Consider the following 12,580-nt stretch of genomic DNA (forward strand, 5'->3'; position numbering starts at 1 on the left):
GTGGAAGCGTAAGAAATGGGAAGATTCTGCAATTTCGAAGAATAATTTTCATCTTTTGGAACATTGTAGGTAACTTTTTAATTTTACAGAATATTTTACGCTTTGAGTTTCTAAAGCAAACAATTTGAAATACGTATTTGGCGATTAAAAAAAGCTGGGGAAATAGCATACAACGATAAACAGTAACGAATTGGAAATGAATTTTATTTAATCGGTAGCAATGCCGGGCAGTTTTATTCCAGCACGAAATGATGAATTACTCGTGAAATGATCTAATAAACCATATCAATCAACGGAAAATAATCCAACGAATGGATTATCGAAATAATTCTCTGGAAACCTCTAACACCGAATATTCGCAAACAGGCGTAAACCAGTTTTACACAAATTTTCCCCATCATAAACCAATAATCCTTCGTGTATCCGAAATTCTACATCAGTGAACTATTTTAACCAGAAATTCGCACGAATTGAATGGCCGGTATACAAAGTTTCTGGTAGCCATCGGTGTCGACCAATTAATTCCAGGCTGATCCTCGGACTCCGTGGCCAAAGCGGCTTATCGTGGCCATTAATGCCGCGAAACCTTTGACCAGCGATGAAACAACGTTATAAACATCGACGAGGAGAAAAGTCGGGGAAGGTAAAAGAAGGAAAAACCGAACGAAACGCTCCGTATGGTGGCACATGTTATTATACCCGTTGTTGGTTAAATAACGTTTTAATCGCGGACAGCAAAGAGGTGGTTGCGTCTCTTTCATGATAAGAGGATTTTATTCGACCGATACGTAATTCCTCGTGTACACCGGGGAAACGTGTAGAGGATCCAACACGAAAGATCATCGTGTATCGAGGATGAAATCTTTCCCAAGGTACGTGATGTTGCTCGTCGTTCATCGGCTTACACATTCTTACTCGATTGACTTTGGAAATTTTCATAAGCGAGAATGCGAGTCTTGGTTGGACGTTATGGAGAAACCGAGGATTTCGAAGGAGGTTCGTTTTTATTTTAGAAAGATTTCCAAGGATCTATTGCTTATGAATAGCCGATACGTGAATTGAATTTTCTTTTGAAAATTTGATTTTCAAGGATCTGTTCCTTGTTAGTAGTCGGCCGATCCATAATTCTTCCTCCTCGAAAATCAAAAGGAACTTGGCGAATAACAATCCATCTCGAGAACTTGTATTTTTTTATTAGTTGTGTCCAATCTTAAGACAAGAAGAACATCGTCGAAATTTTCAATCATATTAAATTATCTTCTGATTATTTTTCCGTCTAATTAACTTACGTCGTCTATCAACTACTGTAACCACCATCATTTCTTATCTCATAGCAAACTATTACATATGTCGCTTTTAGCATTAGGTTCATGGCCGTGTAACGAATCTTCATTCGGACTAGCCATCGTTGTTGTACAATAGAGATTACATTTAGTGGTATAGATATTGAATTTTTTACAAAGTTTGACAAATAGCCGTGGTGATTGAACACTCGAAATGTCAGTTATAATGTTCTTAGATTCAATAACGAATCCACGGTCAACGGGGTAACTCTTTGTTAGACGTAGAATATATTTTGAAGCACAAAGTAACGTTTGCTGTGACGCTCGGTATAATAATGCACGTAAAGACGATGTGCAAAATTCTCCAAGGTGATCGCAAGAATAAAAGACTGATGGGAATTTTCCTCTCCTTATGATCGCATTTGTTCGTTGCATATTATCCGGGGATATCAACAAAATTCCAGCCGCCGTTGCTAGGCAGACCCGCGTACAGCTGACATTGCTCCTGCCCGGGGTTTGATTGTTAATACAACTTATGTCCCACAATACTGGCATTTCTCTGTTAGGTAAATTCGTTCATCCCGTGACCGTGGCTACGTTCGGTGACCAGTTGAGTCACCTCGAGCCCAAGCCCACCGTCACAAATCTCGGGCAAACATAATAGGATTGAATCATAACAACTATCTCTAAGTTTTATCATTTAAGTACAGCTATAATAAATAATCTAGACTAAAGTATTGGGGATCTTGCCAAAAATTCTAAGGAAAGGCCCCGATGCCCCCTCATCTCCGACATATATAATCATAATAATAGTAAATATAAGAATAATATCACGCGTGGCCCGTAATAATAAATTCTCTAAGTGTTCCTAAAAATGGAACAGAATTTTACCTAACGATATTCCATCTCAGTGACTTCTACTCGGCTAGAAAATTATCCGCGTTCTTGAACAATGATCACAATCCTCTTTCCATCGAAATAACACCCGACACTCGTCGCTAATAAGGTAATCAGTACATTAATTAACGCGGCTAACGAATCCATCGGAATTGTCAGTTTACAGCGAGTTTGGCACAAAATTGATACCTGTCCCGTTCGCGATAAACTAGTTGTGCCTGTAAATTATCGTGAAACGTATGCCAGTAAATTATATGGTACACGAAAGACACAATACGGAAAATCGTAGAAACTGTTGTCGTTGTAGGCGTCTCGATGTTGTAGCTGATAGAGTCCGAGCTGGACGAAGTTTTCAATTGGTCGCGAACCGCGTGTCGAATGAAACGATACCAGCATTGGAATAAAAAAAAAGAAAAAAAAGACAGAGAGAAAGATTAAAAAGGAAATATGGTGAGAACGGTGTACTACGTCAAACTTGGCAATCGAGGCTGCTTCCCTATGCACGATGCATGCTTGCACGTCCATCGATGAACAGTGTTGTAGTGTTCCGCGAACGTGTCCCGTTTAATAGCGTGACGAATGGTCCGAATGAAATGGACTTGGAGAGAGCGTTTTGTGGAACAGACTGTTGGTAACAGATATTTCGCTCGACCTGTCATTGCAATTACATCGGTTTTACAATTTCCAGCGATGTATAAAAATATCAGGGTGGACCAGATTTTCGAGTTTTGAAGTTTAGATAAATCATAATGCATTATCATTAAGCAGCTACGTTAAAGATAAATGATAGAAAATATGCGCGTATGACGAACTGAAATATAGGATATCAGCACAGACCAAATCTTTCGGGAACAAACTTTCGAGTCTGAAGCTTAGATACGTCGTAATTCATTATCATTAAGTAGCCGCGATAAAGGTAAATGATAAAAAGTTTACACGTATGATGAACCGTTTTTAATTCCTGTACTGTACGTAAAATCTCTGTTACTGTAAAGTGAGTGGTAAAATTAATGCTAAAATTATTTTGCGATTGATGTAGAATCAGAAAGCTGATCTAAATAGTAGAGAATAGTAGTAACTAGTATAGAAGTGCTATTAATCATTTTAACAAAATATCATCTACGTAGGATATTGTAAATAACTGTTTGTATATACCGATCTTCGTCCTTTTTTATTTTTAAAATGCGATATTACTGGTTTTATAAAAAACTATTTATATAAAAATATGTCGTCGTATCTAACCTATGAACGTGTTGAGAGAATAAGCCGATAGATCGCTGTCAAGGCAAAACGTTTCGAACACACGTACATCGCGAAGGACGTCAACCACGTAGCGACATTTATCCGCGACATTTCCATGCTGTAAACAATCAGAGAAATTGCAATTAATGACGCCGCTATGTCATCGGATGTCGGTTTGAAAAAATGGTGGGCAGCACAGATTTTTCGTTTCGTCGAAATCGTTGTTTAATCCTCCCATTTTCACCAAATTCTATTTAGGTTAATCTCTTAATATATTTTTTACCATTCAGAAAGTTGAACGATTTTCAACCGCATTTGCGATAGATGTTATTTAATTCCCGTGCTCGTAGATAAAGAAACTCTGAAATCATTGTCAGACAGAACAAGTAATTGCAAAATTAGAATATACAAAGTGGAGTTCTAACGAAGTTTCGTTATAACGAAAATTTAATAGGTAACACGAATTTCTATTTGAATTCTATTTCTTTGATCGCGTGTGCAAAAAATTTGAATTTGCATAGAGGCCCGCAGTCTGAATATCACTTGCATCTGCGATTTTATTCTAATTGTCATATTCATAATTAAAATCGTACGAGAATAGGGAAAAGAGCCGAAAACACGGGAAACTAAACAAGTTAATGGGAGAATATGGTGCGAGGAAAATGATATTCAACGTAGTGTCGCAGGTCCGTAAACGAGAGGCGCGTGTAATTTGGCTGAAAATGGATTTGCTTTTCATCGACACGCGGACAGACGAGAGGCAGGCGGACGCTGTCCGTCACGTATCGTGTGTCATATGAAGCGTAAAACGAAACAAAAAGAAGAAGAAGGGAGGGCGGGGGACGATAAAAAAAATCGTCGGAATTACAATGGTATTTGTTTTCTAGCGTTTCGCAAGCGCCGATAATACGAAACCCACGCACGCGACAAAAGGCTGCGTGTCGAAACTTTTCTACCCCTGTCTCTCTTTCTCTCTTTCTACCCATAATCATTTTGAAACCGCCTGTGTCCGCTCGATCCTGATGCGATACGGGATACCATTGCACAGCCGTTGAACGAGATATCGTTTTAATAACGAGGCTCAATGCGAGGCATCGAAGGAATGGTTTCGAAATAGGAAATTGAATCGCGTTGAATGTTAGCTTTTATCTTGCGGAGTACATATTTACGAGATTCTGCGTATCGCGAGTTACAGTTTATGATTCTTTTTACTAAATTCTGTATCATAATGTTAACGAACGTAGAGAGATTTAATTGAAATATTAATTAAATTTACAAGCGTTCATCGGACCTACCCTCTGAAAGGGACGAATTACAAGCTGCAATTTTTAATAGTAAATGCAATATCGATGAATTTGACAAACTTTTATCGATCTCATTTTATCGAACTTTTATCGAACGTCGCGAATCACAGGCTGCAATTCATGGTAAATTCTATTGGATAATAGCGACAGTAAAAATATTGAATTGCAATGTTGATAAAATTTTACAACACAAATTCTTATCGAGCTCACTTTGTCAATTATTTTCCATTACATTCCATCGTCTTATTTATATATAATACGCAAAGTATGTGAAATATTCAAATTAGAGTACTGGTTGTAAACTATACAGTAGATAAAACAATTTTCGTATAGTTTTTACAAAACCATAATATTCGGTGTTCTGATGTTTCGTTCATCCGAACGACAATTCGTCAAAACACGATAACCATATTTACAAATTTATCATAACCCTAAGTAACCATAGCCTGATTATAACGTGGCGTCGAGGCGCTAACGTTGATAATGCGATGCTTAATAATTCGACGATTAACCGGAATTTCAAAACGCCGCTCTTTTTGCGAAAATTGGCGACACTGTGGCTTTGACAGCCGGGTATAACGCGCTTTCGCTTCCGAAAATTCTGGTAATTCCTGCGTTTTTTCCTAACCGATGAAACCGCTACGAATATTCTCTTTCTCTGCGTATACGCGACCAGTATATGGCTCTTTTTTTCTTTTGATTTTTTGTCGTTCGTTTTACCCTTAAACCGGTTTCACACGCAGCTACTGAATGTACATGTACACCGATGGAAGCGTTCACACGACGATTCTCATGACGTTCAACTATATTTTCATACTACTTTTTCCTACTTATGTCTTTCGTACTATACTTTTCGTATAGAGGCGACAGTCAAAACGTGAAGACAAATGGCGACATTTGAAGGATATGCTTCTCGCGATACAGGTATCGCGATACGTGTATCACGATACTCGTATCTTCGTGTGAAATCAACCTTATCTTTTCCCCGGATTTCACGACTGTTTCTTTCCTTTTTTTTTTTATTTTTTATTTTTTTAACCCGGTCGTTTCGCGTGCACGCACGGAGACAATCGAAAACGCACGGAAAATTAATACCTCGCGTGACAACCGGTCTGTATTTGTATCGTTTACAGACTAAGCCAGTGGCGCGGAAACTCGCGTTGAAACGATCCCTTTGGGCGTGCATTGTGAATGCACCGCGTGCCAATTTAGCCAAGCGACGTCTGTTTGAACGGTTGCATTAATCGATTAAGGGCTAGATTTTTATTTAACGCTGCAGCTAGCGACGAGTAAAATGTGAAAGTTGCGCGGCAAAGCTGTACACATCCGTATATTTCAAATTCTGGGTTTATATCTTTCTTATTTATGGAACAAATTCTATAATCAAAATTATATTTATTAGATGTGTAGTACCGTGAACTATTATGATTAGTTTATTAATAATAAATGGATTAAGCAGACGTTGATTAAACAGGAAACGATGGTTATTTAACATGAACGTATTATGATTAAGACAACTAGATAATTAATTAACAACTCTCGTCACCACGGATTCAACTCTCTGGCTTCTCAACTCAAACTCCTGTTAATTCGTTTATGTCCCCTAGCAACCCCTTGTCTTTTGTCTTAGCCTCGTATCTTTTGTCTTAGCCCCATCACGCACATGCCCTCTTGTTTGTAAAATAACAAAAATGGGATTCAGAAGTTCAAACGTAGTGTTGAAATGAACGCTAAAAGGAAACTCTATTTATCTTTAGTTAATAAGATTCGACATTGTAAGACGAGGAATTGAGGTTTTCATCGAGATATAAATTATTATACGTTAGTTAAGCGTAATTGAGAGTATTGTCTTGTAACAAAAAATAGTTACACGAAGTTTATGTTACGATTATGGAAAATTTGCGCATAAAAAAGGTATCGATTGGTCGGACATATTTTCAGATAATCTACATTTTTACGCTCTCTTTTGTTAAGCTTGGAACGACCTGAAAATAGTGGTATAATGGAAAAAGGATTACTTGCTTCAAGGAATATAAATTCGGATTGTAGGATAAAGCATTTTCACGTGAAATTCCATTTTTCATAGAAATACCCTTAAAAATATGTTCCCGCAACGTCGTCTCAGCACGAGTTCATCCATTCAGACAGAATGTTGTGAATCATTGGTGTCATACATTAAAAAGCTACAATATTTTTCTTTTTTTTTTTTTTTTTTTTTTTTTTTGAATGGATGCTAGTTCGGTAATCCGGCAACTGTTTCATCAACAGCATAAAGCAATATTTACTCGTTTTATTTAAAATTGCACTATATCATTTACCTCTACGAAATTCATATCATAGATGCAACCTCATATTTCAAAAATTCATCCCACAAAGATTTAAAATCCTGCAAAATAAATAACACAAGTCTCTCCTCAAAACAGACAAAGGAACAATATACTGAGATAAAATAAAACGAAATCTTCAAACTTCGGAACTTTTTTATGGAAATTGTAAATCGTGCTTGTCGTGTATTAAACGTCCGCGTATTTATTTTCCATTGAATAATGTTTTAATAATTAAACAATTACTTTGACGTCCAATGCAATAGCACATTTGAAACCATATTATACTGTTTATCTATAAACTTACAAAAAGTTTCTACGAATTTATTAATCCGCGAAAATCTTATCAAATTGAGCTTCATAAAATGTCAAGAAACGAAGAACCATGTAAACCAAAATCCATATTCAATATACTAAACCTTCTGAAAAAGTTATTAACTATCAAGAATTAGATATTAAAACGGTGAAATAAACGTTGAAAGTCTTAAATGTTAAAGTAGTACATACGCTTTTACGTAAAATCCACGTTTAATTCGGTTTCAAGAATTTAAAAAATCGGACACCCCGGATAACAATCTTAAAAAAGGAAAGACAAGACAAAATCTACTCGAACTACTGTGAAAAACAAGAACGTGGAAAAAACGTAGCAACGATAGTCAGTCGCTGACGTAATCGCGTTTAGACGGCCACGAACGCGATTCGAGTTGTGTCCGTGTTTCCGTGAAACACGTGCTCCTTTGATTCCATTGGACGTGTTACCGCCGTGTTCCACCCTCGCATCCACGCTGTGTGTTCTAAGATTCAGCGATACACACACAGAAAGTTGTACACTATATATATGCGCATACAGTCTTATCCAAAAATGTTGGATCCTTTGCAGAAAATAAGATAACTGCATTGCGGATTTGTAAAAACCTCGAAAGCACAAAATTGTACGAAATGCGTATAATACGAAAAAATACATGTAATATCCAAGTATAGTGCTTTTTATAATACTCGGTATATACAGCGATTCTCCATCGAGATTCTACATTTTTTTAATTATATTCTTAATGATATGAATTTGATATCCGAGAGATTCACACGAAACTGAGAAAATCGTAAAAAAATGGACCTAATGGGAGTGTACGTGAGTGGAAAACCGACTGGAAATCTTTGTATTTGTATGCTCCGCGTACACAAACTGAGGGCAGACAGAGAAGCAGCTTGTTCTGGATCGCTGGATCGTTGGATCGCCTGCTCGCCAAAGGATAGTCAATCGCATTGCTGTCTCTTCGCTCGATCACTCCTCTTCTGTTCGTGCTCTGTGTTACTGTTTCTCTGTCCTGTTCCTTGAGCGAAACGAGCCACCGCCGTGCATCGATGCGGCCGTTAATTGTTACTCCATGCCCCTGGTTATCGATTTCCAGAGTTTGGTCCAAAGTTACGTTGCTCGCATAATTATAACAGTACTTTGTGATCGATCTTACATACCACGTCGTGTAACTGGTATTATACAGGGTGGTTGGTAACTGGTGGTACAAGCGGAAAGGGGGTGATTCTACGCGAAAAAAGAAGTCGAAAATATAGAATAAACATTTTTCGTTTGAGGCTTTGTTTTCGAGAAAATCGACTTTGAATTTTCGCTCGGTACGCGTGCACTTTATCACGTCTCGTTATAACGGATCTCACTGTAGATCGTTGTCTCGATGAATATTATTGCAGTTTAAGTTTGTTTTTACCGTAACGGAAAATTTTTATTCTATATTTTCGACTTCTTTTTTCGATTGTAGAATCACCCCCTTTTCGCTTGTACCACTAGCTACCAACCACCCTGTATATACAGTGGCTGACGGAAGTATTCGAACTCGGAAGTATTAGCAGCGAAAATTTGTACAGATACTGCTGAAAATTTCAAATCAGCAAGGTTTTGGATGCTTCCTTTAAGAAAGAAAATAAGGATAATAAATAGACGTCACATGGCAATTTATTATGTATCAATACGTATATACCAAGTTACACCTAATAGGAAGTGAAAGTTAGATACTTGGAGAATGGTGAATGTATAAATAAGGAAATGTTCACTGGTAAGGTCGATTAATCGTATTTATTATGAAAAATTCTATTTGTACTTTTTCCTGCAATTTAACACTTTAAAATATATTCTCTGTACTTTAAATCGCTATAAACATCGAACGACTTACACATTTTTTCAACTAAATTAAGTTTCATTTAATACAAAAACATTTTCTATTTACGTACTCGCCTCTGTATAACAACGTGAATTATTACGATACGCGGAGGAATATAAATTCCACAATAGCCAGCACATACACACGCTAAATGTCTTCGCCAAAGTAATCGTTCAAATTTTCACCGACTCATTCGTCACTGTCCATTTATGTAAGCATTCTTCCCACTCTTTACAAGTAGTTTGTTAAGCGGTAGCATTTGACGATCATCGGTGTGTCTCCTTTGCTTTTCAATCTTTCATCTCCGAGTGTCTCTATCGTCGAACGTGCGTGCTACAACTTCGTAAATCACACTAAGTCGTCTGTCATAATTCTCGATGCGTGATACGGTATTGAACGATCTGTTTTCACATAAATTAGGAGACGACGTCGAACGCGTTATCAGACGCTTTCACCGCGGATCAGTTCCGACAATACTCGATGAATGGTCGAGGACGAGGACGACGAATTCGTGTCACGAAAGAACAGGTTAATATCGGTCAATGTCAAACCTCAGTCGTCAGGCTTTCTCCGCGAGATACTGGAAGATTCGAAAATGCGAGTCTCCTCCATCGAGGTCGTTTCCTATTCTTTTCACTCATAAATCTTCCGTCATGGTCATTGACGTAGCGTATCGATTGTTTTCGATGCGATTCCTGTCGCGAATTTACGTTTACTTGCTATTATGTATTTTTAATAACAAATTCCACGTAGCTTAATTACATTTTAATGGTCGTGTCCTAATATTTTAATATTTCATATCTTAATGGTCATATTTCGTAGCAATTGTTATTTCAAGAAGCTGAGAGATAAAGTAAATAGTAATGAGAAATAATAAACAAAGAAAACATTGATATTCGTAAAAGAAAAATTTTGTTAAATAAAGAGACACGCCAAAAATTTGTTTATCTTTGAAATACAAAATTCAGAGGTAACACGTACATGTGATTTAGAATTTTATTTAATATAATAATATAACTGATAAAATATTTGCTTGACTTCCTTCCTTCAAACATATTTTATTTCTTTGCTGGTACTTTAACGATGCTACAAATCAAATTCAACGATTGCGAAACTTTCGAGCTGTAAGTTATTGCGACAAGCATTAGACGAGGGACTCAAACGCCTGGTAGCAGAGATTCACTTCCGGCGTGCGGTCGGGCGTCGAAATCTCCGTATCGAGGACGTTCGTTTCTATTTGTTTTCCTCTCCTACTGTAAATGATCGTAATATTTTTGTAACTTTCTATGATTTTTCAAGCTAATAAATTAGTGTTTCGCTTTTTAACAAATTCCACATCGAATATGATAAATGTAATACGTAGCTTAATTTTATTTATTATTTTTAATTTATCACTATAGAAGCTACTAAATACAATAAATAATTTAAAGAAATTTCTTCTCTACTTAATTTCTACAATCTCTCAAACAATTTATTACAACGTACACGTAACTGACGACACAAATACTTCGATTTAGCATTTTAAATATCATTTTTCAACAGAATCGAGAAACGAAAATAATTCCAAATATTCAAATGTACGACTTAACCAAGTTAAATTCGATGAAATAAGGAAAATATCGCTCTATCGATGACTAATTTACCATCCATACAATCCCTGTTTAATTCTCAGCCTTGCTTTTTACGATACGCGTGAAAGTCACAACCGAGTCCACGAGGAGCCATATTCGAGAGAAAATAAAAATGACCCCCATTCGAGGGACCAGTTTACGTGTTTTCTCGAGCATTCGAAACGAACCACGTGAAACAGGAGAAACCAGCCTCTGTATTACGTTCGAATTAACGGGCTTTTGATTGATCATGGAGTCATTAATCGTTCGTAGAAACAGGTAATACATCTACGTTTCTCGACGAGTTGAACATTCTACATGCTCTCGATTTTTTTTTTTTTTTCTTTTTACGAAGATAGTACTCGTTCTTAGTGTTGAAGTCGAAACAGACTTCGTTCACGTGAAATTCTTTTGACGTTTCAATGCTCAACTGAAATCTTTCTTATGGAGAATTTTTAACGCGTTTGTGAAAGAACTTTTATTTCAATTAACATATATATTAATATCAATTAATTCACGTATATAGATTGTATGATTAATGCAACGTAACGTATCAAGGTGTAATACGTGTAATTGATATAGCGTGAATGATCATGCGCTATAATACGAGATATACGAATCTCAACGTGTCTTTATTTCTTTTAGAAATATGTATATTTTCTTACCATATAGATTTAAACGAATCTTCGTGAAATAATAATTTAATAAAAGTAGTTTAATAGGACAATTAAAACAAGGTATCGATACTGCGACATAAAAAATATCTTTAGACTCATTGAAATTTCCTCGATATCTTTTATGCAATCTGTAATTCTTCTTTCGTCTTTCTTCGTCTTTTTTCTTCCACTGAAGTGGAACCGAAAAGTAAATGAGAAATAATCTTAACTGTATCGTTCTATAACTTTCTGTGTTCTAACTTCGACCCTTGCGAAATTCCTAGAATTAAATTTATATAAATTGCAAGCTATTTAACTTATTAATTTAATTATAATTTAGAATTGTAAAACGGACACCTGATATTATTAATCACCAAGTTACTGCGCATATTTCGCTCATGATCATCGTTTTCCTTCGCTTGATAGTACGTAATTTTCTTTTGAAGACGAATTGCATATTTACCTACCCTCGAATATTGCGAGTTTATCCATCGATGGTCATCGATCGGCTAGATCTTTCCACCACCGTAGAGAAGCGAGGGTATAGCGAGTTCGTTGAATCGAGAAATTTTCAGCCGCGTTGCGCCGGTCGCCGCGAAATATTATCGACGTCTGTTGCCCGCGGGCCTACCGCGTCATTGGTTGCCGAAAATTAACATGCGAACGAGCCAGGAAATATCGGACGAATTAAAAAACCGAGCGAAATGGGCGAAAAAAGGAAAGAGAATACGAGTTCGACGGGGATTGGAGAGAAAGTTCATTCGAAATAAAAAAAAAAAAAAAGGAGAAAAATATATGGGTGGAAAAAAATAAATATCGAAGGAGCTCCAGGCGACCTCTCCCCTTCCCTCTGTGTACTCGTACAACCTCCACAACCCCTTCGTTGTATCCGTGTTTTTCTCACTCACCCTGCGCAACCCTTTGTCGTTTGTCTCTGTTCCGCCCTCCTCGAAATCCTGTCGATCATCCGCACCTTTTGGCAAGCGTGCAACAACTGGTTGCGCGACAGGGAGATGTGCAACTCGGGAAATAGAGCCGCGTTTAGGCTGCTGGAATACGGCTTTATGCGTGGGGTTGTGGACTCGTGTGCAAC

General features: G+C 37.0%; 1 protein-coding gene across 6 annotated transcripts in view; it reads left to right on the forward strand.

Moving 5' to 3' along the window:
* The window catches only part of LOC126919997 (tudor domain-containing protein 1), a 311,431-nt gene that overhangs the window by 158,781 nt on the left and 140,070 nt on the right, over window positions 1-12,580 (forward strand). The gene's annotated exons all lie outside the window — the stretch shown is intronic.

This window comes from Bombus affinis, chromosome 9 (assembly GCF_024516045.1).
Source record: "Bombus affinis isolate iyBomAffi1 chromosome 9, iyBomAffi1.2, whole genome shotgun sequence".
Taxonomy (NCBI): Eukaryota; Metazoa; Arthropoda; class Insecta; order Hymenoptera; family Apidae; genus Bombus; species Bombus affinis.